Consider the following 27,159-nt stretch of genomic DNA (forward strand, 5'->3'; position numbering starts at 1 on the left):
GACTTGTGCAAGTCAATTTGAAAAGCGTGGTTTGCAAGAATATGAAAGAAAGCAGCACGGCTCACTGAATACACACGTCCAAGAGTGGAAGGTTTACCTACAGCTTTTAAAATGCTCTTTGTGTCTTCGGCACAGGAGGTTGAATGAAATCATTTATATCAGCCTCCATATCTGGCTGACTCCACTGATCTCCATAATCAAACGCAAGAGCTTTGGAGGGGAAAAGGGGAAAGGGGTGGAGGGAAGCGTGTATAATTAAAACCTTGTTCTAATCCTGCTTTGATGCTTTTGCCAGGACAGGTTGGACTAGTCAAAAGCCCCAAACATTTTAGGTTGAGTTTTTTTGTTGTTGTTTTTTGGTTGTTGTCTTTTTTCCTTTTTAATTCTGTCAGTGGCTGCAAAGCAGCAAAGTGGTTATTAGCCTTATAAGGTATCAAGGTAAATATTTCAGATCCCCAGTGAATTTCAGTCTCTCCCGACTCAGTTTATTTGTTCTTGTCAGTGGACAGTGAAGTTTTGTTTGTTGAAACCAGTTGGGGCAGAGAGTGACAGCACTAAGGTACTGTGATTTATTTTCCACCAGCTTGCCACTTCCCCCATGCATTCTCCTCAGGCTGCCCAGGCTGGGGACATCACAACCACAGCTGCTAATGTCTTCTAGGATGGGGGTGCAGGACGTTGATCTCTAGTGGCACATCTGGTGTGGCAGCTGGAAAGTCAGCGACCACCCTGGGCATGGGCCTCAATGAATATTTAAGTTGCATGCACAACACTACAGCAACCTCATCTCACAAATGAAGCTCCAAAAGGCTTGCAAAACTACACAGCTTTGTTGCTCAAAACTCTACTGGCATCCCTTCAGCTTGAAGATAAAGGGAGCAGAGAGCAGTCAAAGAGGTGAAGTCTCAGAAAACCTCTTTGGTGTATCATTTTGCCCAGAGATGTGATGGGTGCATGTCCTTGGAGAAAGACAAGATCAGGCTGGACAGGACTCTGAGCATCTGATTGAGCTGTGAGTCTCCCTGTTCACTGCAGGGGAGTTGGACTTGGTGACCTTTAAGGGTGCCTTCCAACTTCAGTTATTGTATGATTCTGTGGTTCTATGATACTGAGGGTCTTTCATGGATTCTGAAAGTAGAGCAGGCTGCTCTGCAAGAAACAGCTTTCGTTTGCAAAAGTATTGGTGCAATATGCAAGAGAGGTCTGATAGGAACAGACTTAAGGAAATCGGGTTGTTTATCTTATTATAGAGATCAAACAGGAGTCTTGATTAGAACATGTAACTATTTTCACTAGGGAAAAATAATAGATATTAAAGGTCCCTTTAATCTAGCCGAGAGAGGACAACTGAGTTCCAATGGCTGGAAGAAAAAGGCAGAGAAATTCACATTGGAAACGAAGCGTTTCTTTTAATTCTCTTCCATTTGTGGGGAAGAACAAGGTTGAATAACAATGACAACAAACAATTGCTGCAGCCAAGGGTGCATAATGGGAGCAAATGGGAACCAAAGCTGTGCTGGATGATGTGGTTCATCAGGGCCAGGGATTGTGGAGAAAACCCATATGACAGACATTCCCAGTCAATGTAGAATGTGGCAGCAAGAGATGTTGCTTCTTTCTTAATTCAGGCAGTAACAGAGGCTGGAGCAGTGGGGAAGGAAGTGGAGTCCCACATGGAGGGGAGCTCAGATGGAAGTGCATGTGCCCCAGACGTCTTGCAACACCAGCCTCATTGACTGAAATGGAAAAGATGCTGGATGACATTGGGAGTATTGTCACTGACTTTGCTGTGCTGTGGATTTAATGAAGGTTTATTACACATATCCATAGCGTGGAAGGCTGAGTTGGCGCCTTCTTATTTTGTATTTCCTTCTTCTTCCTTCATATTTGTTGATCTCTACAAAATGTATCAGTTGCTTCATGTTCTCCTCTGTTTTACTTGTTATTTGTTTCTCTATTTACTTTGATGCTTCTTTGCCGTAGACAATACAAACCTCACAATGAGCACAGAAGGAAGATTAAGATTCAAAATTTTTCCAACCAAAAAACACAAGATGAATTATTCCTGACAGCATGTTCTGAAGGTTGAGATCTATAACGTAGCCTGACATTTTAAGTGTACATCACTTGAATTGTTGCCAGCTTTCTAGAGTGATTAGGTGACATGAAAAAGGCAAATATTTTTTCATATGCTTCCACTGAACTGGAGGCTCTGCTGCTGAAAAGACTTCAATAATCCTGGCTGTATTTATTTCCCAAAGCCTCACTCATCATTGTCAAAATGTTATCAGCTATCTCCAGGTTTCTCTCCAGCCCAGAATCTAATTCCAATTATAAAAAAAAATTCCCTTTCTGGAAATGAATCTTCTGCAGTACTCTCTATTTTTCACATAAGACTTAATCAATTATTAAAAGGAATGTATATGCTGAATAACTGTTGAGCTTAAATGAAATTGCTCTTGTGTGTTGGAGGAAGCCATGGAGGAACCCATGGCTCACGCAGCGCTGCAGCAGCTTTCTGGGGCCTTGGGCATGGGAAGTAAATTCACCAGCAAGGATTGCCTTGGAAGGTGTATCGGGTGGAAGTAGCCCGTGCTATCTTTTGATTCTGAGTAGAAATAAAGAATTTGGTTCTATAAACATATTACACTGCTTTAAGCAGAGACAAAACTCTTGTTCTGGAAGGAATGTCCACCCACCGATTCACACAGGATGACTAGAAGGCCATAAATCCACACTTTTCTCTGTTTTGCTGGGACTTCCTTAGGTATAAAAGGCTTGCCCTGAACTCCAGTGGAACTCACCTTTTCCCTGCAAATACCCAAAGGAAAGAAAAAGCTCAAGACATCATTAAATGTAATGCATTTATTACTATTTGATGTTTCATGCTGTCTGCTCTGTGAAGGTGTAATAACAAATCAAATAGATACACAAGAAATATCCTTCAAAAGTTCATTCTCTTTGTATACAACATTGGCTTCTCTTAAACCTGCATGACAGAGGCAGAATTGAGTTATTTCTGTGCAAATTACAGGAATAATTAGAATCATAGAATCATAGAATGGTTTGGGTTGGAAGGGACCCTAAGGATCATGAAGTTCCAACCCCCTGCCAGGGACAGGGCCACCAACCTCCATATCTAACACTAGACCAGGTTGCCCAGGGCCCCATCCAACCTGGCCTTGAACACCTCCAGAGACAGAGTTAAGATGTCCCTGAGACACACCATGTCCCAGATTTACCAATAGTTGCCTGGCATCAAGGTTTCCATATTTTTGTGGTGAACTTTCAGTGACTTTCTGCTTTGTGTGCTCCTACAGGCTGAGCCTTCCCTGCCTGCAACGGGAAAATAGTAGTGAAGGGGTGAGAGGCACCACAGCATTGAGTTAACATAGTGATACCGTAGGGAGGTTTAAGGAGTTCATGCCTGTTTTTACAGGGAGTTTTTCAGCCTACTTTGAACTACCTTAAAACAATAAAGTTCCCTTTTCAGCAGCTTGGTTTAATGGAAAGATTTACTGTATTTTCATTCTCCTGCTGAAAAGTGATAATGAAGCCAAGTTCAGAATTCAGTGTCAAAGAGAAGGTCTATTTAGGAGAATTAAAGGGTCTAATAACATTCCTGCCACCTGGATTGCCTTATGGGTGGGAGACACGGGTAGTGCTTCAAGGACCGCAGCTTGGTTTAAGCATCACATATTTTTTATTAAAAGAAAGCACGAATCCCTTGTCAATCAGAAGAATACCAAAGAAGTCAGACTAAAACTTTGTAGTTTAATATCCCATCACTTTTATATCAGAAACTCTTCTGCCTACAAGCAGCAGTGTAGCCCAGCCATTATTGATTCTGTGCCTAGACATAGAATTATAGAATGTCTTGGGTTGGAAGGGGATCCCAAGGATCATCAAGCTCCAACCCCCCAGTCCTGTCATGATCTTTCTCTACTGTCGCTAGAGGATCATAAATCTTGAAAAAAGATCTCTAAGATCAAGTCCAATGGTCAGCTCATCTCCACTGTGCCCATTAACCATGTTCCAAGGGGCCACATCCCCACAGTTCTGGAACACCTCCAGGGACAGAGACTCCACCACATCCCTGGGCAGCCTGTGCCAATGAGTTACCTCTCTATCAGCACACCTCAGCTACTTCTCTTAAAGCATGGGCATCCAACCTTTCGGATTGCCTGGGACACACCAAGCGAAGAGGCACTGTCTTGCTCCAAAAGTAGTGCCTCCTATTTATTTCCATGGAATAACAATCAGATACAAAGAACACAAGAGCACTATTTGACAGAAAAAATCTCAGCTACAAAACACTATTTTTCAATATAGTCACCATCAGTAGCTATACATTTTCACCAGTGATAAATATCTCCACCACCAGAAGTGACCCACTGTCGATGTCCCCAGTGCTGAAATGCACCACCCACCGCCTCACAGTGCTCACATCCACTGCTTGCTCTCCATCAACATTCAGCAAGCATCAACTAATGTCAATGGGTTCCATTTTTTTCTGCATGCAGGAACTCAATTACACTTCTTTGCTTCATTTACACTTCCGCATCGGACGCCAATTTGTCAGACTGCACCTCTGCTGCCATCTCTCACATTGGTTGCACATACCTGTCTTAAACAGAGGGAATTCAGATCCTGCAAACACTTATGCACGTGCTCAGCTTTAAGCACGTGAACAATCTTAACGGTTGGAGCACAACAGTTTAAATGCTTGGCATAAAACCTGCACATAAGGTTTTCAGGACAGAAGATACGGTTGCAAGGAATTACTCCACACGTGTGCTCACAGCTTCTCAAGTTGAGGAATCCGTTAAGCTGCCGTTTGCTTTTTGTACTTTCCCTCCCAACAGTTTAGACTAGAAATGACCCATTTTATGAACTGTGCTTTTCAGGTTTGAACTCTTTAATACCTCACATAATGCTGGATGAGGAATTTTAACTTGCAGAGACCTCTGCAACAACAGGAACCAAAGTGTCTCCTTTCAAAATTTCCCTCTCCTGCTCGATGCTGAAGGAAATAAGCAAAACAAGCCTGAAATTGGGTTCGTTAATTTTTTGACAAGTTTTAACTAAGCACAGTGACAGGGAGCTTTGTGGGAGAAATTTTAGAAGCCCAGGCACTAAGGCATAATAAGCTGTCAGAGAAAAGATCAAGTAGCATTCTCTAATTCATCTAACCAGCATCAATGTTCCAGCTAACAGTAGACAGTGTTAGCCAGATTCTTGCCCTTTTTATCTATGAAAAGCTACATTTATCAAAATAAGCAAAAAATGTGAGGTATGGAATGCAGTTCATTGGAGGGCAGGGCTTTATTGGTTGATTGGTAAATTGAAACACATGGAAAAGGGCTACATGTAGGAACACACTGCTGACTGTATTACTCATTTTTTATTGGTTAATCTCTAATAAGAACCAGCTGGTAATAAAGGACGGAGTTCATGGGAACCCACCCTTTGTTGAAAGCAAAGTTGGTGTCAATACTAGAAACACATGAGCACAAAGAAAACAGATGTAATTGGCTTCTGGAGGTCAGGTTATGTAAAGACCCCGGTGAACAGAGGTGAGGTTTTGGCTGCAGAGAATGACAGGCTAAAATAGCCATTATTTCTGTGTCTGCGAGTGTGTGTGTCTCAGGAGGGGGGGTGGCAGTCACAGGGGGCTCTGTTTTGGGCAGGAATTGGGGCTTTGTGGTCTCTAGAAAACAGGGAGCTTCACTTGAAGCACTCACTTAACAAATCAGGGCAAATTGCTCTATGGGGAAGAAAACCAGCAGATTGCTTGTCAATTAAATCAACTCTGAGCTTTGCTAAAATCAATTGATTTTTGTTAGGAAAAATGGCAACGAGACCCACATTCTCCCCAACATATCCTGTGATGTCTACAGCCCTGAAGAGAAAACAGGCTGGGGCTTCATCCTAAAGTTAAACAGATGCTTCCATCGTTTCTTGCACAATAATATGTACTTCTTCAAGCAGAACATAAAGCTGTCTTGTTAAAGCTTTAAACTGATTCATAGAAGGGCAGAGGGGAGTTTTTTATATTTTTTTCTGTGATAGCAACAGTATAGATTACATAAAAAAATGTTTATGTAGCAGGTTAAAAACATAAGGAAACAAAATGGCAATATCCTGGACTTTAGCATCAGACTTTAATGAGGCATTGAACTAAACTCTGGCTCTCTGTGCAGAAGGCATCCTTTAAGAAGAACCTCTGAGATTCCCCTAATTTGAATTATTTCATTCTCCTCAAAACATGATGCTACGCAAACAATTCACATGGGCAACAAGTGAATTTTCAGATACAGCCTTTATTTCAGAATTATTTGCCAAAAATACTTGAGGCTGAGGGTTGCCTGGGAGGAGCCCAGCAGTAACCACCCGAAACCCAAGCCCTATAAGTGACATCTGAGCAGTCATGTGGTGGCAGCTCTGCCCTGCGGTTCGCACACTGTAATCCTCAGATTCAGGATTCTGTTTTGAATATTTGTGGTCTGGAGTTCAAACTTCATTTTCTTCAAACGTTCTCTGGCATTCGAGTCGAACGCACTCTTTCCTGCCTGCAAGCTTCTTCACTGGGATAGCACTTGCAGGAAAGAGATGGATTGCTTGGTGCTTTGCAAAGCGAGGTCCAGCCAAGCTGTGATCATAGAGAGGCAGTACCCAGCATGAGAAACTCATTGAAGAAGCACAATGATAAAAAAAAAAAAGAGTTTTTGGGTGATTGGATCTGAGCCTGTACAAATGTACTCTTCAGTCACCTGAAATAAGGGATAAACATGCCATAAACTGCATTTTTTTCCCCTTTTTTATTTATTTATTTATTTATTTAGAAAAGTGTTTGTTGCTGTTATTTTAAAGACAGCCTAATGTCTTTCAAGAAGCAGTGGTTACAAAAATAAATAAATAAAAAGGCTGGCAAAGAATTATTAACACAAAATTCAATAACATCCCTCTGCTTTCTCCAAGGTATTGCCTGAGTAACTGCTGCATTTACAAAAGAGATTCTAATGTGAAATGAATTTGCAGCTAATTCAACCTGTAGGCTAGTGACTCTGGGATTTCCTAGATAATACAATCCAGACAGTAATGTTGATGGATGTTAAAGACTTGCCTGTGTAACTGTTGTAAAGCTCTGTCATAAGAACAAATGAGGCATTATTGCTTTAACAAAAGTAATCCCACTGCACCAGTAAATTCTGCACTCTTTCAATATCACACGATTATTAGTTACAGTGACTTAGCATTGCATCTTCCTTCAAAGAGGCATCAAGTATTTCACCTCAGGTTTTTCCATGCAAAAAGCTCTCTGCAAACCATTCTTTTTCCTTTTATTTTTAACGTAGAGTGAACTCAGCGTTGTGGGTTTTCTTACCTAGGCAGACGAGCCGGAAGAAATGTGGTTGGTGCATAACTGGCACTGGGGTCGTGGTGGCTACAAAAGCAGATGATGGTTTTCATTGCTTTGAGTTCTGCTCCTGGCTCTGTGAGGTAGGTCAGTAGAAAACTAGCCTTAAACAGCTAAGAGAACATTTTATGTTTGGAGGACGCTGAATTAAAATGGTTTAGTGGCTGCATAGTTTCCTAAAGGCTTCTATCGAAGCCACAGATATTTGGCTAACCTGGGCTAGACTCTTTTCTACGCTCAACCCAGAGCTAATGTGTTTTATGGATTTTGATTCCTGGACCAAGCCTCACTGACAGCATTCCAGATTTCCATTCCACTCTTTGCTCTTGAATAAAATGGCCAACCTGCCTTCTTCTTTCCTAGGCATCTGCACTCTCCAGCACTATTGGTTATTCCACCTAGTGCCCACAATATATTTCATCCAATGCTTCAGTCATCTTGTCACATATTTTATCATCCGCTCATCTTTCTCAGAGAGGAGGCCTTCAAAATAATTGAACAAAAGCCAAAATAACTCCGGACTTTTGTTGGAGGGAAATATTGACCAGTGGTGGGGAAAAAATCTACGTTGAATTTGCACACACTGTACTTACCAAAACGTACTGTGATGTTACTTTTAAAGCCTTCCTTTTGCTGTTAATTTTAGCATTACAAATACATTTTTTCACATTCAGTGGCCTCTGATCCTATTGCTTTTCACCCTTCCCTTTTTTCTTCCTAGTTAATAGCCAATGGACTTGAGCTTTCTGATCAAGCACCCACTGAGTGAATGAGAATCATAGAATGGTTTTTGAGTTGGAAGGAACCCCTAAAGGCCATCCAAAGGCAATGAACAGGAACATCCACAGCTCCATCACGTGCTCAGAGCACTGTCCAGACTGACCTTGGGTGTCTGCAGGGATGGAGTATCTACACCAATATGGGCAAATCCTGGAGTTTTATTGCTCACTTTTCTTTTTCCTAATGCAACCACTCTAGAAACAGACCTATTTGAAGAGCATAAAAAAATGATAATCCAACCCAATTTTTCCAGTGGAGGATTCTCCTAGTATAAGAGATATACCAAGAAGTTGAAGTTACTTGTACAAACTTCCAGCCCTAATCAGTGTCTGGGACAGGTTGTGTTCATGATGTGAAGAGCCAGCTGTTTGCTGGTCCTTGGATAGAATATGGTCTTGTTGGAGAGGTTTTGTGTAGCTTTGGGCTATGTTAAGAGCCATAAGAGACAGAGATGTAATCATTTCCCCAACTCCTCTCCCCATATCAGGGAGAACTTGGCTGAGCCAAGAGAACATGGCCCTTGCTGTGAGCAACACTGTGGTTTACAAAATAAAACTAATGTTGGACTATCTAGGAAAAATCACACTTATTATGAGCCTGTCTCAAACCTGCTTTGTGCCAAGGGATAGTGAGGGGATAGCTGCAGAGGAATCTGTGTGGGAAGGGGGACAGGTACCTGATCTCCTATGATTAACTTGACAAATGTCTTCCTGGCCTCTATCCATTTCCTTGTGGAGATACAGCTTTGGATGCGTTCAAAATGACCTACTTTTCACTGCTGGCCAGCATCTTACTGCTGCCTTGTTTTTGTTGGACTTTTTTCCTGCATTTGTGCATGAGATTTCTGTCCTGTGGCAGATTGCTGGCCTTGAGATGGAGTACAGGACATCTCTGACTGCTCACGTGCAGATGGTGACAAAGCACTGCACTTTGAGCTATCTATCCACTGATGATTTCAGAATGCTTTAAAGACTATTCTATTCTCTTCTGTTCCCAGTGCTGTGCGCAGTAGTTGAGCCCTGTGCAGAGCTCCTAAATAAATAAATATGCTATGTGTGAAGGATGCTGCTATTCCTGTTAAAAATAACCTCAGCTTTTACTGCAGTGGCTCAGACAGGTGGCACCAAGGGCCTTTTCTGCAGCCAGCATTTGCCTGGGGCTTGGACAGCCAATTTGGTGCATCCTGCTCAAATCAATGGGGATCTTAATGTACTCTTAAAACATGTTTGGGACTTTATGAGTTTCCATCCTGCTCAAGATAGCCACAGATATTTATAAAATATGTACTAGAATAACAGAGAGATGGGGAGTGTAGGCTCATTTAAGGTGTTACAAATGACTCTACAAATCTGTTAAGCCAGAAGCAGCCTCAGGTAATAAGGGCATTAGAGAATCATGATGGAATTGCAAAATGTAACCCAGAGTGGATAAATAGAGAAATTATTATATTTAATGTTGATTTTCCTATTGGACATGTCATTTCCAATTTACTAGGGGAATAGTTCATTATTTATCTCCTGTTATGTGCAAACATGAAGGACAGACAAAGGTCTGTAGAGGTCTCTTTATTAGCCCAGCAATGTTGATGGCTATTCAGTCATGTTAGAAGCTAAAATATTTTCTTCAAATGCTGTGTTTGCCAAGTGCAAAGTGAGCTGACATCTGCTTGGCTGCAGCTGGGGTCACATATGAAGCAGTGCCTAAACTGAACAAATATTTCCAATTAAAAAAAAAAAAGAAAAAGAAAAGAAAATCATTAACCTTTTGTCATTATCATTAGCTGTTCTTTGAGCTGTTCAGCAGTTTGAATTAGTGCACCTGCCAAAATAAGCACTAAGTGTTGTTACCCTCTTAGGGACAGCCCTGTTCCATAAATCACAGCATTTCAATGACAGCTAAATGTGTTTTATATCATATAGAGAGCCTGTGTTTATAAATGTGAGATAAAAGGGGTTTAACCAGTGCAAACACTGAGACTACTGTATGCAGCCTGGCTCTCCCTCGTGAATTTTCCCCCTTTTCCTTAAATGTGATTTCCATTGCCCATGTGCAAATTTATCTCCAAATTTTCTGCTTTTTTTTTTCTATAGCAGATTTTCCTTCCAATTCTTTCTGTCCTGAAGTGCAGAACTGACTACATAATCCTATCGAGTGTCCAGCTGGAAGTAGACTTGGAGAGATAAATTCTTTGCATGTAATTTAAATCTTCAGCTGAAGACTAAAAGTATGGCCTTAATTGTCTGTAAGCACATAAATTTTGCAATTAATTCCTGTAATATACATACCTTGCAAAAATCCTAATGCACCCCTTGCCAGTCACAGGCAGCCCAAGATGTGGTACTTTGGTATGAGGAGAAAAGCCAAAATGAGAGCATTTCTATGGAGGGGCAATGAGGTGAATCATTAGAGAATTTTTTTTAGTCTGTTACTAAGTTTCCCAGTTGCACAAAAGTTCTGTCACATCACATCCCAGGAGAGTTGAAATGTCAATTATTAATGTCCTGAAAGTGTTCATAGACCCTGCCATGTCACCAGTCTGCTTTTTATCCTTCCTACTGCAAAACGTTGTGTAAATAGACCTAGTTACCTGAGCCTGCTTTGCTCTTTCTTCCTCTGATATCAAATTCACCTGTGTAGCCCTGAGAGCAGCTGCTTCTTGGTCAAGAACTAACTATTGTGAAATGAAATTGCTTGAAAAAAATACATATATTTTTATTAACCATCTACATTTTCTAATCAGTTCAATTTTGGTTGGGCTAAATGATCTCAGTGGTCTTTTCCAACTTTAATTCGATGATTCTGTATATTTCCATTCATCAGAGGGAGCTTCACTCTGTGAAATTATGGATTAAGGAATCCTCAGCCACTCTCAGCTAAGGCAATGATAACAGATCCAAAGAAAAAATAATGAAGGCTTTGTGGGTAGCCCAGTCAATTGGTGATAGAACAACCACTGGGTCATTATTTATAAAGAGTCTCTATGTAAATAAATGAGAACACAGCAATTGTGATCTTGTAGATCAGGCCCACAGTTCATTCTACTAATTTAAATCCCTTGGAAAGGCATCATGAGAACAGGCACATAGAAACCACTTGCTATCTAAGGCAGGAAACATTCTTCATGAATGTCTCCCTGAATGCATTCCAGAGTAATATATTGAGCTGAAATGAGTGAATGATTCGTTTTCATTGTGGTAAAGGTGAATGATTAAAAACAAGTCAGAGAGGAGAAAGTTAACATAAAATCATAGAATCAGAGGGAAAAAAAAAAAGACCTCTAAAATCAACTAGCCCAACTGTCCACCTACTACCAGTATGGCCCACTAAACCATGTCCCTAACAAAGTTCAGCACAAGAATGGAGCTAAAAGAAATATATTTCTCTGTGTGGGAGCTGTGTGTGTTTATTTGGGTAAATCTTAGTGAAGGAAACCCTATCGCTGTGGAATTGCGCCATGGAAGCCAGTGAAATTCATCTGCAGCTCTCAGCACAACTTCTACTTTGGAGATGATTTGGAGGTGAGGATCTCAGCAGCGTTCCACTCTTGGTTACAATCCTCCAGAAGGGTTTGGAACCCAAAGCTGACCACCAGCAGATTTCAAATAGCTATGCTTTAATTTGTTCACTTCACATGAAATAAATATTCCAGCGAGCTGGTACAAAAACCCACAGGGATGCTGTATGGATGGCTGCTTTCCTCTTCCAAGAAGAGCATTGCTAGGAACTGCAGGCACTGCTACATGTCATTCTCCTCCAAGCAGCACTGTGATGTCAGGAGCACATCCCCTTCAGGGAAGGGGGTACAAATGCCAATTCCTGTAAGCTATGTGCCACCCAGCTGAGTTGTCTCCTACCAGCAGTGACTTTTCCACTCCCAACATTTGTCAATGATTTCTGCTCACGAGTTCAGCCATTTCTACGTGGCTGGGAAAGTTGTAGCCTTTTATCACAAGCTGCTCCCAGCCCTGCTAGATGAGGTCTGCTTCTCATTTGGAAGGCTTGCAGAACACAAGGAAGTGTCTGAGCTGTACCCACCCCTCCTAGGCAAATTCTTTGCCACCTCAGATGTTAATTCCTAGAAATTCTATTGTCATGAGTGATAGTCCTGAGAGTTCTGCAGAGCTGTGGATCTTGGAGAGCATTGGAGACATTTTCTGCTGCGGTCATTTGGAACAGCTCTGCGTTACTGCAATCTCCATTACAACACAATAACAGGAAACGTTTCAGTGGCCTCTACAGTACTTGGCATATTATTTCACTTTAATGCTCGTATTGTTTGAACATTAATAAAACTGGAAACTGTGATATAATTAAATCCATTCTTCCTACAGAGAAGATGACTGTCTAAGATAGTGGCAAGAGCAGCAGACTCACATGTCGCCTGGAGAAAAGAGCGTGTTCCCCTTGCCAAGGCACAGCATACACGTGCTTGGTTTTATATTTTTGTGCATAAAAAGAGCTCCAGTTGAGAGCTGGAGACCTCTTGCACCTCTGGATCCAGAACTGTGAGACACTGTTTCTTGAGCTGTAAGATTATCCTGTTAGAGCAAAGGATAAACCATTCTCAGACCTTCTTTGCATAACCTGAGCCTCTTGTAGGATAAGGTTTGAGACACGGAGACCAAATAATAGTGCCATGGCCCATTTGAACTGATTGAACTAAATATCTGAAGTGTATTTTCGGGGCATACTGCAGTGTAGTAATCTCTCTGCATCTTTCTAGCACTGCAAAACTGAAAAAAAGTCAACTCCTATGACTGTTGCCTCCATTTGTGCTGGGTCTGTTCAAGCAATCATCTGCTCTGATTGTGCATGTATGCTACAGCCAACTGCAGTGTGATACCCATCCTCAAAGGTCCATTTGGAATCGCAGGTCTGGATCGACTTCCTGCTGAGTACACGGATGTCAGGGAAATACCCAAGATGATCAGCAGTGACAACAGATGGGCAACAGTGCAGCTGAAATCAAGTCTCTACTATAAACTTCAAATGCAGAGCTAGGATCACAGAATCGTAGAATTACTGAGGTTTGAAAAGACCTCCAGGATCCTCAGGACCAATACCAACCCATCCCACCATGCTCACTGACCACATCCCTCAGTGCCACATCCCCACAGTACTGGGACAGCTCCATGGACGGTGACTCCATCATTCCCTGGGCAGCTGTGCCACAGCATCACTGCTCTTCCAGAGAACAAATATTTCCTAATACCCAAACTAAGCCTTTACTGGCACCCATTACCTCTTGACTCAGAAAGACTGGATCAATATAAAAAAGGTGCCCAGGGATCACTTTTAGTTTGTCTTCTCACAAATCAACACAGAGAATTCATACTGCAAGGAGCAACACAGGTGGTTAATAGTTAAACTGATATTTTCAAAATGTTGATGAAATTAAAACCATAAAAAACATCCTGTGTTTGATAAGCATTGTTGGAGAAGTTCATGGAAAGTTTTGTGTTTTTTTTTTCCAGTTCAAAAAGCGATTAGTGAGCATTTGTTATACCACAATTAGGAATTGTGAAATATTCTTTTGAAATAATGTTATAACACAAATTTTCAGATTTAATTCAGTAGAGTGAGCACCTGTGTGACCTCGTCATGCAGCTTTAAACACTTAAACAATCTTTCCACAAACATCAACTTATGCAAAGTTTCAGGAAAGCAATTTTCCTCCTATGCCATCACTTCAAAAAACACATCTGCATAGTTAAGTTTCCAATCTATTTGTTCCAAGTAAAGAGAGATAATAACAGCTATAAAAATTATTCTTCTGGTAGTGAACTCTAACAAACAGAAAGAAGGTGAAAATTGATTTGTAAACATTATACATATTTAACTCCAGCTGCAGGTTTTGTAGCATGGATCCAAACTGGAGCTTTCTTCTTCATTTCCCTAAAAAAGAGCAGAGCTTGAAGGAGGAGAATGGTGAAGAAGGTGACTTGCTGGCCAAGGTGCATAAGGTAAGCTGAGTATCTGTTAGATATGTTTTCAGTTCCTACACCCTGCTTTCACATTTTTAAGTCAATCACCTGCTAGCACAGATACGAGAATAAGAAGGAAACTCAAGAGAAGCTCAGAGTTTCAGAAATAGCAAGCAATTTGGAGACGAGTAAGCGACATACCTACTGGAATGTTCCTGTAAATTACTTTCCAAATATCAACCAACTGGGGTATTTTCCTGCCTTTCTCCTCTCGTTACAGGGAGTTTAAGTGACACTGGCTCATGTCCTCCCCGTGTGACATTCATGGGAAGTGGAAACTCTCTATCCTGTAGTGGGTTCAAATCAGTTCTCACCAAGAGATGCAGCACAGATCGTAAACTCCTACACTTATTTCAGTTAGCTTGGGATTTCACATTGATTTCTGGTTAAATAAAAAACCAAAAGTGACTAATTTAATATTGTTTTAGGGATTGAAGATAATTTAGCAGGCTTCCATTGCCTTGTCCTAGAAGTTGGAAAGTTTTTCCTTGAGAACACATAATGCAGCATAGCATGGATTTCCAACAAGACACAAAAGTGGAAAAAAGTTTATCCTGTTCTTGAAGGGGAAAGCAAGAGGAATCCAACATTTCTCTTGACTTCACTGTGAACTACGCACAGCAAAAGGTTACAAAATTGGAAATGGGGGAAAGATCAGAGGTTAAGGAGCTCATATTTCTACATAACGTGACCTTATCTCAGTGGCAACTCAATTCTCATGGTCTGCTGCTGTGTTCTCACAAAGAGAGGTCTTCCAAAGACACAGAAGAGTGTTTTAGCAAGGAAAACAGGAGCCTGCAGTCACGGCAGTTTCTTTGAAAATTTGCCTGCCTGCGAGTTACAAGATACTGTACTTAAAATGTCAAATCAAGCAATCTGTTCTGAAAGGAAAATTACCAAAGCAATCACAGACCTTGATTTCCTCTAGACTTGTGGAATACAGAGAAAATTATGAAAATCGCTTGGCCACCCAGAGCCTTAATGTTGAAGTCCCAGGTCAAGGAAAGCTCAAGCAATTAGCCTGCCGCGCTAATGACATGCCTGTTTGATATAGTAGCTGAATAGCACCCTGATTACCTATAATATGATTACGCACATTTTGGGTTCCTTAAAAAATTTGATGCCTTGGAAAAATAAAATCTCATTTCTCTGGCATTTCTGAAAAACCTCTGTTTCCTGAAAAGCCAAGGGCATATTTCTGCTCCTTATGTTTCCACAAGTATGTTATTAGATTCACTCACTGACCTACCTTTAATGAGTAGAAGATGTCATTGTTGAGAAGGATATTAAAATACAGTAGCAAGAAAATGTCCCATTGCAAAGCTACTGTCATTCACAGGGCCAGTTTCTACTTTAAAAAAAATTACCCATTAAAAAAAAAACACACGAGGAGGTGGAAAGAAAATTGCTCCAGGTTGAGCATGCTTAACAGTTGGGCTATTGAATTCTCAAGATAAATGTTGATAATCAGAAAAATTAACTCTTCTTCCTCCCCATTTATACAGAAATCTAATTCTGAGCTGATCAGTCCTTTTTGATAAGTTCAGAGGCAATGCTTCTTTTTTTTAACTTGAGTCACCCAGTTTTTCCTTCTGGTTGGAACTAAAAATAATGGCCTTGAGTATTGCGGGAGTGTGACTAGATTCATAAAATGTTCAATATTCTAATGAAAACCCTGGCAGGATCACATATGTATGTAGATAAACCACTTTGCAGTGCATCCATGATTACGGCCAGATGAGAAAAGAAGCAGAGAAAAGACAACGTAAGAAAATTTATTGTCAGTGAGACATTCAGCCAAAACATCCCAAGCTGGCACACAACAAAGAATGCTGGAAGGTTAAGTCAAAAAGATACCTAAGCCCTCATTCTGTGATCAGAAGCTTCCCTACTGCTGGCATTCTGAATGAACGTTACAGTTAGAGCAGACCAGAAATCTGAGTGTCATGAGATATTCAGCATTTTTGCAGGACGTGGGGACAAAGAAGCCAGTGACACAGCCGAGACCGGAGCGGCACAAATGTGAGATGAAAAAAAGGGGTGGAAAAAAATCCCAAACCTAATTCAATATTTGGTTTGGGAAGCGATCTGGCTTCTTTTAATCTGGAGCTGTTTGCATATTCAGACCAGTGGGACCATCACTCTCTTCAGCCGCGCCATAAAGCAGCGCTTGTAGCGTTTGGGTCAAAACCACAGAGTTACCTTCACCTCCCGAGCACCGACTCTGGAAACGGGTCAGAGTCCTCCAGTTTTGGGGTATTTCATCTTTTTTTCCTGGCTTTCTGTCCCTGACAGTCTAATCTCAGGCAGCACTATTTATTGACATTAAAAAAAAAAGAAAATACCCTTCTTTCGAAAGAGGAAAGGGAAATCTAGAGGTGATTAATACTGTGGGTCTTGCGTACAATGAGTGCCTGTGTCTCATGAGCGCACCAATGAGATTTAAAGCTGATACCTTTGGTTTTCCCAAGGAGAGAAGTGGGAGCTTTTGAAAGCTCCTAACCATCTTCATACATATTCAGGATTTCTCTTTGTTTTCTGATGAAGGGATAGGCTCTGTCCTTGGACTTTCGAACGGTCCCCGACAGCAATCCTGGTGATTTTTTTTTTAATTAGGCCTGCCTGCAGAGGTTTGGATTTGGAACCAGTACTGACATTGTAGCCCCTTGGTTTAAAGGGGGTTTTAACCTAAAAGGAGGTGGAAATCTTACATAAATTCGCTTTTGCAATTTTGAAAGAAAAGTTTTTCTTCCAAAGAAACTTCCCCCCTTCCTATTTCTCCCTTCCACATCAATTGCTTCAGGAGACTGTCAGCAGAGTTTGTCTGAAAGATGGAAAATGGGAGAAAACCACCACCAAAAGCAAAAAGCACAGAAGAACTTTTAAGGTATTTTGAGTTAGAACTTCAGTTGATATTAATACGTGGTTATGTTAATATTTATTTCCCATGCTCCTACACCTCTGGCTTTTCTGGGGCATGGGGCCCTTGTCTCAGGTGAGACACAGCCACTCATCTCTACTCAACCATGCTACAGCCCTGCCAGGATGTGTCCCTGCACCAAAGGCTCCCAGGAAATGCCTTCCAAAGCCACCCAAATTTTGAGAGAGGACCGAAAGAGCAGAGATGAAAGGAGAACCAGTTAAACCTCAAAATGAACTTTGAATGAGAAGATCGAGTTGGAAAAGGTAATCGAAAGCATATGAAATCCTGTTCATTGCGGATTTTCTCTGTGGCTGGGCCCAGAAATAGTAAAAATTTCTCTTCTATATTTTTGCAAGATTTTGTACCAAAATTAAGTTCCATTTCAATCAGAAGAAAAGACTGCAGCTGCTCTCAAATTTTACTGCTGTGATATTTCAGATGTTGTTTCCCCACTTCCAATATTGTGAAAATGTGGAGGTGTGCACATCTGTATCAACCCAATGTGCTCATGGCCAGACAGATCAGTTTGGTATAATAAATTGCTGAGAATATTTACCTACGATTTTATCTAGTATGCTCACATAAATGAGCTATAAATACATTAGTTGGAAAGATTTTACACCTCCGTTTTCCCTCCTTTTGACTTGGAGTCCATCACCAGTGTTACAGAAGGAGTATTAGAAATTCAGATTAGCAAAACATGAGCTAAAGACATGCAGCTGGGATTTGTCTACTTTGTCTTATAATTATTCCGTCCCTCCTTGCTAATGACTTTCTAACTCTTTTCATCCACTTGGTACCCAGGGGATGTGCAGCATAATCTGTGCACATCAATGTTTTTCATGAGACATATGTTTTTACTTTGTAGCAGATTCTCCTCACTGAATACCAGTAGCAAATAAAGCTCTAATAAAAATTGATGCTTATACCTCTTCAACACCAGGTATAGGTTTTGAACCACTGAGTAGGATTTTACATTGGAATCCACGTTGCTGGTGTTCCTGGTTCTCTGTGCAGCCAGGAAAATAAAATCAGGCTGTTGAGGATTTGGAAAGGAAAAGCAAATCAACCAACAAATATTTGGAGAGGAGTAATTTGGGGAATATTAGATAAACTGTCTTTCCTTACTGTAGTACAGGAAAATTATCTCTACTTCCAGCCTCTATATCCCTAGTATTATTTCTGCATCTTCTCAGTCTCTGCATTTTTTGCAGACTCATCTGCCATCTGAGCCTTTTATATACCTCTAACACGTACATCCTTTATTCTATTTGGACCTATTTTAGAGCCCTAAACTCATCCTGTGGAATCCATTCAGATTAATTTTTTTAAGCTCTCCAATTCACGTAAAACCTCTCAGTCAATATTTAATTTAGACTCTCACATGTGAAGACCCTCCAGTCATTCTGATTTCAAAAGCAAGAGGGAAACACTGACATGAAAAAGAGTTTGCTGCCGCTAGAGGCAAAATGCTGCTGGCTTGTGGAAGAAGTGCACTCAACTGTGTGGGAGACAGAATTGCTCTGGGGCTGCCACCATCTGCTGTAGCTTTATGTTGCTCTCTTAGAGGGCTTTTCACACGGCCATTTGGATAGGACCCTAGGCAACCTGATCTGGTGGGTGGGCCCAGGGCACAGGAGTTGGAATTGGGTGATCTTTAAGGTCCCTTCCAATCTAAGCCACTCTGTGATTCCATCTATTAAGTTTCTCTTTTAGACTATCCTCTTTCTGGGTAAATAAAGCTGGAATACCCCAGGGAGTTCTCTGGGCTGCTTTTCAAGATGTACCCTGCAGATTGTTCTCTCTGCAGCCATCAGCCCTCAAAAGGTACTCACATTCAAAGCCCTTCCTATATTGGAACAAAATTTTAAATCAATCCCATATTAGAATCAATTGGGTAGAATGAATGGGAAAGAATAGCAGAAATCATCCCGATTTCTACAAGTTTCCATAACTCCTATATCAGGAATCTGAGGATTTGCTGGATGTTCAAGCAATACCTCCACACCCTGGGCACATTCTCCCACCACTTGCCCTATACCAGGAGCCTCTGCAGCCTCAGAAGTTTCTTATGCTGCTCACAGCCCCCAAAAAGAGGCACCGTGACACAATGCCTATGGAAGTGGCATCTGCAGAGAGTCATGATGCACACCTGGACTCCTCTTCATTTGTTCACAGACAAGACTGTGGGATGATTTGCAGCTGCAGTCACTGCATTACTACCCACGGATCCAGCTGCTTTGGGCTCTCTTGAAGTTGTTCAGTTTTAGGTGATTCAGGTTCACCTCCCTTTCTTTCTTTCCTTTGCATATTTTGAAGGGAAATGAAAGAAGTTGAACATGAAACACACAGACCTCCTACACCCCTGGTGCTCAGCAGATATTCCCCTTGGAGCTTTGATCCTCCTCCACACCATACTCTGTCACCCCACTTCTCTCACCTTGTCATGCCATTCATCTCCATTAAACCACTACCCAAACCACTCTTCCAGCCAGAGGACCTTCCATGCTGTAATGGGGATACTCAGATCAATGTCTCACTTGCCCTCTAGATCTACTTTGGGGTTTTTGGTGAGAACAGGAGGAGGCTCACAGTCCACGTGGGACAACATTCCCTCTGGGAACGGCAATAATGCTCCTCAAACTGCAGTAGTCCAGTGTTTACCCTACAGGACTGTAGTAAACTCATTACCTCTGTGGCTCTCCTTCATCCCAACTTAACAGCTTTTTATAGATTTTTGTTGGATCTGAGTTCAAGTGCTGGAAAAGCAGTGATGTTCTGCCAGTGATTTAACTCAAACCTCAGACAAAAATGTTCTCTTTGCTCTCTGTTCAAGGCCGTGGACCTGGGACATGTTACTTTTTAACAGAAAAAGTTTTCTTTCTTCAAATCCCTAGAGAAGCAGCAGATAAACTTGAGTCAAGTATTTTACATTCAACACTCCCAGCTTTGTTCTCAAGGCTGCATGCACAGGACAGTTAGATGAGTAGGATTCCCTCCGAGCAGACCCGGGCACTCAGCTGTTTTGGAACCCTTTAAGATAGGACCAAGAAATCCACACCAAAAGCTGAACTTACTGGAAAACCATCCCCGCAGGGCAAAATGCTGGTGTTCTTGCTGTGTTTTTACTAGCCAGGTGTGCTGGCAAGAAAGCTGCAGTGGTCCTAGGGGGCAGGTAGCTTGACAGCTTCTCTCCAACACATCTTTGCAGACTCATGGAGCCTCTCCAGACCTGAACTCGGTTGCTCCAGGTTTTCTGGTCCCATCTGGCAGCTGTGGGATAAGACAGAGAGCATCCTTCTTGTCCTTCATTCACTTCCTTGAATTCAGGACAGTCTAAAGAGAATCAGCCTTGGGACTGGATTACAAGTAACTACAAGAGACATCAATCAGTGGAAATATGGAAGCCAAGACTACTTCAAGACAAAGGACAAAGCAAAAGCCCGGAAAGGAGTGACACACGGCCTAGGACAAAGCACAGGAGGTAGCAATGAGCAGAACTGCCCCACATATCGCATCCTGTGCCCTGCTGAGATGCTGAGCCCCCCACGGCGCCCCAAGGGGACCCAACCCCAGGTCGCCCAGCAGTTAACACCAGGCTGTAAAACATGATCAGATTTTTCCTATTGCCTAAGCATAAAAAATCCCTTTAAAAAAATTAAAAATCAGTCGGGGTTTGCACTCTTTCCACTCGCTGCAAACAAAGAACCGTTTCTTTTCCTATTTTATTTTTCTTTCTGGGAGAAGTTGGGAAACACTCGGAGTTCGCAGGGTCCAAACCAAGGCGAGCATCTCCGTTTTTCCTCCCTGCGACAAGGGCAGCAGTGATATAATGAAATGTACATGGTCTAAGTGGGGCTTCTTCATTTTTAAACTGTTGCCAAAGCTACATAAATGGGACTCCTTCTTTTCTGACCCTTTGCCCTACTTCAAATGAGCTTTTAAACCCTTTGGAAAACATGCGGTTTTACTTTCAACTGCATTAACGCTCATAATGTGTTATTTTGGCTCTCCTTGTATATTCAGGTTGAAGGCATAGATTTCATAGATTTCACCTGGTAATGTTGACAAGCAAGCCTTACGCAGAGCCTATCAAGCACCCAAGTCAGCTTCTTTTAAAGCTCTGTTAGCTCAGCTGTATTTTCCTTTGTACACCCAAATACTTCTGGACATTACAGGAGTCTCCGCACTCAACATGCTCCAAACAGTTCATATATAATGCGGCGAGTGTCCGCCGCCAAGGGGACTAATGGTGTCAAAACTCACCTGGGGTTTACAATGCACTAAAGAAAATATTGGTGGCATCCAGCCCCGCTGGCAGCCCTCCAAAGCCCTGCCTCAGAGCTCACGCCAACGCAATGAGGGACAAAGCCAGTGTATACTGGAGCCTAACAGAACCGTCCACCTTCACCGATGGCATTTATTCAGCTTTGTGCAATGAGAAATTGCATTTTAGAAGAGTGATCCTGCAGTCGGAGCGAGACTCGGGCTGAGGAGAATGGAGAGGGCAGGAGATTTTCAGTGCTTTTTGATGGCACTGAGATGTTTTTCTCCTGAAAATCCCCTATGTAGGAGACTGCTAGTGGCCTTTCGGAGATATATTAATTAGATTTGTTTCAGTTGTTGGTATTTAGTGCGTTCCACAGACTGTGCTTTGCTAATAGTTTTCAAAGGTATAGATACACGTTGATAGAATTGCATAGTCATTAAGGATGGAAAAGACCTCTACAATCCCCAAGCCCAACCCAACTCATCCCACCATGCCCACTGACCATGTCCCTCAGTGCCACATCTCCACAGTTCCTGAACACCTGCAGGGATAGTGACCCCACCACCACCACCCTGGGCAGCCAGGGTTCCAGAGCCTAGCAAGTCTTTCAGAGAATATCTTCCTAATATCCAACCTGAATCTTCCAGATATAACTTAAAGCCATTATCTCTTGGGTGTGGCATCTAAGTTGGTTTACTATAAATCCACAAAAGAATCATCACCGAGTAAATGGTTCCTTACCACATACATCTAAATACTAACTCAACAACCTGTTAAGGCTATTCACACCACACATAAGAATCCAGTAGTGAAGCCAGTGTTAAAACCATTGCCTCATCACCTTTGGTTCCCTTTACAACGAGCAGAGGGAGCCCAACTTTCACCCACAGCTTCAGGTTGTGATTTTTTTCTGAAATATTCTATCATTGGAGGGATCTCCCATTTCTCCTTCTCCCCCTTCTCTCCTGCCAAAGCAATAAATGACATTTCACATCTCTGCTGACCTGCAGACATCCCAGGGAAACCACAAAGCAGCATCAACAACGAAAAATCAAACCCAAGCCCAGATTACATCAAAGAGCTCTACATGTGAAAGAGAATAAATAGAAAGAATAAATAGAAGGTCATGGGTGATGCCATATGATGATCAGGCACCTAAGTACCAGAAGAAATCCTGATATTTTATCCACAAAAAGGTTTTGATTTAAAGAAGGGGACAGAGAGAAGCCTTGCTGGAGTACATTTATGGAGAAGCTTCTTGGCACACACACATTTCTGGGTTTTTGACCAACTTTTTATAAAGCTACAGTGGATTTTGCATCAGGAAAGCTTTCTGTTGAAGTCATATTTATTTATTTGGGCTTAAGTAATAACTTAAAGCAACCCTATGTCTTCTAACACATTATTAACAGCATAATTAATTCTAAGAGACGGGAAACAGAAATCTTTCTTTTTCACTTCATCATCTCCGAGTCAGACCTTCGGTCTTCTTCCAGGTTCCCTATCAAACAGATGGCTTTTATACTCATAAACATGTTGAGCTCAATTTTCCTCCTGCTGAGCGAGAGATTCAAACAAACCAAACTTCCACACTACTGCTGGGAAATTCCAAACATCTAGAAATACTTTTACAGACATTTCTTGGCGAAAGATTCCTAGAGATGTGTGTGGTTCAGAAAAACCAACCCTAAAGCAGTGAATTTCACTTATGAAGATTGCTGATTAAAAAATAATAAATGGAGGGTGGAAAGAGGAAGACTACAAACAAAGAGGAAGCAGCTTCTATCTGGATAGCTGAGCTTTGGAGGTCTGCAGCAAAGCATTTTTAGTTCATGCCTCTATGTGAGATGGAATTCTTCAAGCTAAGCAGGATTGACTTCTTAATGAACGATGCCCAATTCTGAGAGAGCCTCGGCAAATTTATCAGTTCAGGGATGGAAGTGGGTGGTTCAACCACACTTGGAGCCTGGGTTGGGCCAATTTTTGGTGGTTAAGACTAATTTTATAGGGTGAAATGTAAGGGATGCAAATCTATGCAAAACAAAAGCCTCACAGGTACAAAAAATCACAGTTCAGTGTCACATTTTAGCAGAGCTGTCTGTGATTTAAAGTCTACTTGCTTTCATAGAGACTGTTCTCACTCCTGTTTATGAGACATTTATCCCATTAACTAATCTTTGAGTATAGCTAATGCTGATACATGAATGGATATCTCTGTTGAACGCTCTGACAATAATCCAGATATTTCACCTAGTAAATACATGAGACATGCAGATGTCTGCCAAGGGCTGTATTGGCAGACAGAAAACCCATTCTCTCACTGATGGATACGGAGTGATTTCCAGAGGGATTCAGACATCAGTCATGAAGGGAAAGGATGAGAAGGGGGGGAAACTTAAAGCAAGTCAGATGGCTACAATAACCACACTGGCCAGCAAGTTGGAACCAAAACAAGACATGCGGGATGCAATTTTTAGAGGCAGCATTTGCTGAATGTGAAATGGAAGCACGATCGTGGCGTGATGAAATATCACAGTATTAACCCTCCCATCTGAGTTTTGGGCTAGAGAAGTAAGATGTATTTAATGTGGTTTGGAAACCTGCGATGCCACCACTTCTCCCTTTGCTTTTTCCAAGGTTTAACCCTTCCTGCAATATTTTTTTTACAATTGCTCTCTCGTTTGGTGGGTTTCTCAGCATTCTGTATTCTCTTCTTACCGAGCTCATGATTGTTACGTATGAAACCATCTCCAGACCCCTGGGAAAGGCCTCATAAAAATTTGGGGATTATATAATGTCCATGCTGTTTTTTAAGTAAAAAACAACAAGTTATTGTTTGTTTTTTTTTTTAAAGGCTCTGCTGAGCATTTGCAGCACTGTTGTCCACGTTCCGTGGGTGTGCAGTTCCCAAACATCTCCATTAAATCTCATTTAAATGCTGGCTGCAGTCAACTGTTGTGACACCAGCCCAAGCCGGAGCAGAAAATCGACAAGCTTTGAAACACAAAACACATCTCATTGGGCCAATATTATTTTCATCTTCCTGAACATCGCCGTCTGATCTGTACGGCCAATTAGACCCTCTGTTAGTGTTGGCCTCGTGTCAATGAATTATGTGCGGAGCAGGCAAATACAGGGCTTCAAATGCACAGCATATTTTTTGGCTAATACTGTCAGATAAGGCGGTGTTATCTGCACTTTCTCTCTGAGCTGACCCGAACCCCATTGAAATGGTTCTATTTTACAAGCCATATGTCAACAGTACCTGTTTATGGAAGGTGACACTGTCTCCCCCCCCACTGCTGGTGTTATCAATGAGGAAGCACTACGTGGGCGTGTGAGTATTTTTAAAGTACACTGCACAAATAAAATAACAAGAGAGCCCTTGATTTATCCATCTGTTAAGAAAATAATGAGCCTGCCACCTACAATAGTATTGTTCTGTGTAGTCTTCCCAGCTCTTCTGTACTTATTTTTAGAAGAAATCCACGTTTCTTCTTGCAAAAGAAAATACTGACCATATCTTGGAAATCAAAGGGTCTATTTCCTTGATGTTTGGTGGTCAGCCTTCAGCTTTAAGCCTTTTCATTTTAGCTGTTAGGACAAGTAGTGATGGTCTTACCTGTAGGGTGGCCTCCATCTGGCTCTGCTTTCCTGAAGCTCATGGCTCAATGTCTCAAGAAATGTCCAAGCATCAGTGAGAAACCAAGAGTTTCTTGAAATCCCACCTGCAGTGTGTGCAAGTAGTCAGAGACACTCCCATTATTTTCTGTATTAAGAACCTTAATTGAGTTCTTTATACTCCTATCTCAAGCACACACATACAGGACTATGAATAAGCAGTAATTAATTCCCTTTAGTGTCTCAGTTATGATTCTGGGTTGATAATCAACATGATGACATTATCTAAGTAATCTTTGGAGTTGAATGAGTTATTTCTGTCCCTAGTTGAAGCAAAAAAAAAAAAAAACACCACAGAAATTCCAGCTCAACATTCACATGTTTAGTGGCACATGCTGGGAGCAGGGTTAATGTGCTTCATTTTGGCTCCCCAACAGCATGCAGAAATGTATTTCTCTTATACGTATTCATAACTGTGACAAAAGCCGTAAACAACTCTCAAAAGGGTGTAGCTGTGCCTGGAAAAATCAGAGCTTCTGTTTTCCAGTGATATGTATATGTGAATGGGTGGGTGTATGTATGCTTCTGAGTATGCATTTGTGTGCTATTCTGGCTCCAATCAGCAAAATAACAGCTGTAGAAGAAACCTATTGTGGATAGCAGGGATCATACTTTAGGAAGAAAACCTGTGTTTATTGTTTAAGCAAGAGAAGTATAAATAGTTTTTCCTACTGTATGTGAGATACCTGTATATACATGTATGGATAGTCAAAACATGTATTCACATATATAGGCAAAATAGGTTAGAAAATGATAATGCTTTCTTATCTACCTACACTTTTTTCTGAACATAGTGACAAAATTTATAGTGAGTTTTCTACAATTCCAGCTGCTCTGCATAAGTAGGCAAAGAAAACAATAGCCCTGGATGTACGTTTTTGTATGTCAACTCCACTTAATCCATACTTAGTCCATTCCTCCCCACACTCAGGCAATCTTCTAAGCATCCATATTAAAACAGATTAATTATTACTAGAAAAACAGTGATCTTGGAAACTGGAGCAAAACTACTATTACAAGCAATTTCAACTTTGCCCAAATCTAGGATCACCAGATCAGGAGTTCCTTGACATGAAACTGATACGTTATTATTAGTTCTGAAGAAAAAGAAAACGAATTTGTCTGTATGCTTGCCAAAACGGAAAATGAATTAATTTCCATTTCTTTGCTATGTGAAAGGTTGATGATGTCAAAGACTCTTTGTATGTGGAATATTTGGTGCTCAAACACATTAAATAGCCTCAGACTGCTGTTTGAAGTAAGCAAGGAGCTAACAGCATGGTCACAGGTTGTCCACAGCAACCAAGCTTTCCTTGCATTGACAAGAACATTGTGCGTGGTGGTGAACATGACTTTCATCAGGGACTTTTGTTTTACTAACAGTGTCCAAACGTGTTTTTATGGAGAAAACGACATGTGTGTGAGGCTTGCTGTGCTCAGACAGCAGTAGCCTCTTGTTACGTGCTTAATGAGCTAATAAAGATGAGAAATGAAGAGACTTGGTACCAGACATGGCCCAGCTGTCCTCTCACATTTCCCTGCTCCATAACTTAAGACTGGGCTATTGCTTGCCCCAGCCCTGCTGAGGTTTTCCACGGGCTGCTACGGGATGTGGGTCAGGCTCACAGTAGCTGAAATCAGGCAATTGTAGCAGAAGGAGAAACGGAAGGAAAAAACATTCAGCAGCATTTGCTGGGCCAAATTCAAGAGATGCTCTAGGGGAAAATCATCCCACTGTTGCTTTTCTAAGGAAATAAGCATTCAGGGCAGAGACACCAAATTCACTTCAGAATGGTTTAAATTTGGCTTTCTGAGGTGCTATGTGCACGTGGAAAAGCCATTGTGAGACATAAATAAATTCCTCTGTTGATAGTGGAAGAAACACTGTTTCCTTTGGTCATGGAGAAGAGCAGACATTTTGCTAGTCTTGGCAAGTGAAAAAAAATCATTTTTATCAAATAGCAAAGGAAATACAGAGTAAACCTTGCCAATGTTAGACAGTATATGACATCACATTTAGCCCTGATAGTGGCCCCAAAATCAAATTCAGCAGATCTGCTTCACTAAGGGAGGGTCTCATTGCTCTCCTCTTCTGGGAGGA

At 41.5% G+C, this 27,159-nt stretch overlaps 1 long non-coding RNA gene across 1 annotated transcript; it reads left to right on the forward strand.

Annotated features, from left to right (window-relative positions):
* The first annotated feature begins 5,484 nt into the window (after positions 1–5,484).
* LOC109369731 lies at positions 5,485–9,905 on the forward strand. Its single transcript, XR_002119155.2, has 3 exons — positions 5,485–5,576; positions 7,392–7,503; positions 8,142–9,905. It is a non-coding gene; the product is annotated as an uncharacterized LOC109369731 (long non-coding RNA).
* Positions 9,906–27,159: the final 17,254 nt, after the last annotated feature.

Source organism: Meleagris gallopavo, chromosome 13 (genome assembly GCF_000146605.3).
Source record: "Meleagris gallopavo isolate NT-WF06-2002-E0010 breed Aviagen turkey brand Nicholas breeding stock chromosome 13, Turkey_5.1, whole genome shotgun sequence".
In the NCBI taxonomy this organism is placed as follows: domain Eukaryota; kingdom Metazoa; phylum Chordata; class Aves; order Galliformes; family Phasianidae; genus Meleagris; species Meleagris gallopavo.